A 2,641-nucleotide genomic window follows, 5' to 3' on the forward strand; every position below is an offset into this window, starting at 1 on the left:
GATAATGGTGAATGGAATTCTTCTGTGCAAAGCAAAAAAAAAACAAATTAAAAATAAAATTTTGAAAAAACAAAATAAAACAAAGCATTGTGTGTAAAGTTTGCTGCACTGAGGGAGAGAGAGAGAGAGATGAATTAGAACGAAAAAGAGAGAGTGAGAGAGAAAGAGAGAAAATACAAGACAGCGAGAGAGAAAGAGAGAGAACGTGTGAGTTATGAATCACTTCGTAAAATAAGTATTGTTTTGTTTCTTTATCTGTGACAAAAGCGAAAGATAAAGAGACGATAATTAATCTCAATGAAGAAGTTTGTTGGAGATGAGACGAGATTAAAGTGGAATTCAGTCAATAATTATTAATTTAAATCAGAGAGAAAACGGCTTCAAGTTAGACATTGAACTGAAAAGAGAAAACAATGTAATTCGTTGGATGGCGTAAGCGGGAGAAACTTAATACGAAGTGGTTGCTTCGTCACTGATTTAATGACTGTTGAATGTTGATAGCAGGACTCACAGTTCACAGAAGTTTGCTCTTGTTACTCCAACCCTCATCTTTACCAAAGAAAATAATTAGGTTTTTGTACGATGTTATTGAGAAACTGGCAACAATAGAAGAGGCCGTTATGTGACTCATTCCAATCCCAGAAATATTGCGTATTTAATAAATGGAACTGGTGTCAGAAACTGGTTCCAAGTAGAGATACAAACGCTTAGATGTCCGGCCTTGAAACTGGAAGACATACAGAGAATTAGTTAAAGTTATAAATAGTACCACAGATTTGACAGGGTAACTCAACATTAATAACACATATAATAAACTACCTGGGGTATCACAGATTTAACTGGGTACTTCACCATTTATAACGCATCTAATATTCTAGCTGGGGTACCACAAATTTAACTGGGTACCCTACCATTTATAACTCATTTAATATTCTAGCCGGAATACCTCAAATTTAATGGACACTTCGGAGTACCATAAATTCAACTGGGTACCTCACCATTCATAAAGCAGCTAATATTGTACCTGGGGTACCACAAATTTAACTGGGTACCTTACCATTTATAACGCATCTAATATTCTACCTGGAGTACCACAAATTTAACTGGGTACCTCACCGTTTATAATGCCTCTAATATTCTATCTGAAGAACCACACATTTAACTGGGTACCTCTTATTTATAACGCATCTAATATTCTAGCTGGAGTACCACAAATTTAATGGACACTTCGCTATTAATAATAGAACTTATGCTATAATCTGGGGTACCACAAATTTAACTGGGTACCTTACTATTTATAACACGTATAATAATATACCCCGAAGTACTCCAAATTTATTCCTGTGCTGGTCCTGTGTATCACCAGATATACAGGACATAATTCCCTCGCATCCATGCATCATATTTTTTTTCTCTAAGTTTCATTCCAAGGACTGCGGCCATGTGGAGCACCACGATACACATCCCAATTATTTCCCAACCATGAGAATAACTTAGGACTTATGAATAAAAAAAAAATGCTTAAGTTTACTCAGAACGTACGAAACTAAGGCTAACTATTTATGCCTGGAAACAAGCATGGACGTTAAGGACAAACTTATGAATGTGATTTGAAGAGGCGGAGGGTTAACAAACAACCTTACCATTAATAACATATATCATACTATACCGTGGCGTACCACGAATATGACAGGGTAAGTTACCATTAATAATAGATCTAACGTTAGAACCTGAGACATCACAAATAACAATTTCTTTATCGAATGATGTTTTTATTTCCTAGAACATATTTTAGTATGTATATATGTATATATGTGTATGTGTGTGCTTATATATGTATGCATGTATGTACGGTCACTTACTTAGCCATATAATATTATAACTCGTACGTAACCTTATCATTTCGCATTTGTCTTGCTTCTATATGTTGGTTTCCTGAAGATGAATATATGTGCAATTCCAGCAGCTCTTACTTCTTTGGAGTAGAGTGCACATATTTTTTGAAACATGTAGGAATTAAAGGAACTTTTGTTTATATGCATTTTTCTCCGTTGATTGTTATTATTCATATGTATGAATGTATGTATGTATGTATGTATGTATGTATGTGTGTGGATTGCTAGCGATTTTTTCTTATTTTTCCTTCTTTCTCTTTGGACTTTCCTGTTTCCGACGAGGAGCTATGCTCGAAACATTAAATTAATATATTTCTTTTGCACGTCCTCACGTTCGTTTTTAACCTTTTTTTCCTCTGTTTTTAATTGTTTGTCTATTTCAATTGACTATTTATATACACGGCGCAGGAGTGGCTATGTGATAAGTAGCTTTCTTACCAACCACATGGTCCCGGGTTCAGTCCCACTGCGTGGCACCTTGGGCAAGTGTCTTCTACTAGAGCCTCGGGCTGCCGACCAAAGCCTTGTGAGTGGATTTGGTAGACGGAAACGGAAAGAAGCCCGTTGTATATGTATATATATATATATATATATATATAATTGTTTGCAAACAACTTCTTCAAAATAATTTTTTTGATTATGGGGATATGTTATCCGAGCGGTCACCAGTTTTGCGCTTCTATCGCGTGATAATTCTTGTTATCGATCTTGTGCTTATGTACTAATGATTATGGTTGATTGATTTA

This window comes from Octopus bimaculoides, chromosome 28, assembly GCF_001194135.2.
Source record: "Octopus bimaculoides isolate UCB-OBI-ISO-001 chromosome 28, ASM119413v2, whole genome shotgun sequence".
NCBI classification, from domain to species: Eukaryota; Metazoa; Mollusca; class Cephalopoda; order Octopoda; family Octopodidae; genus Octopus; species Octopus bimaculoides.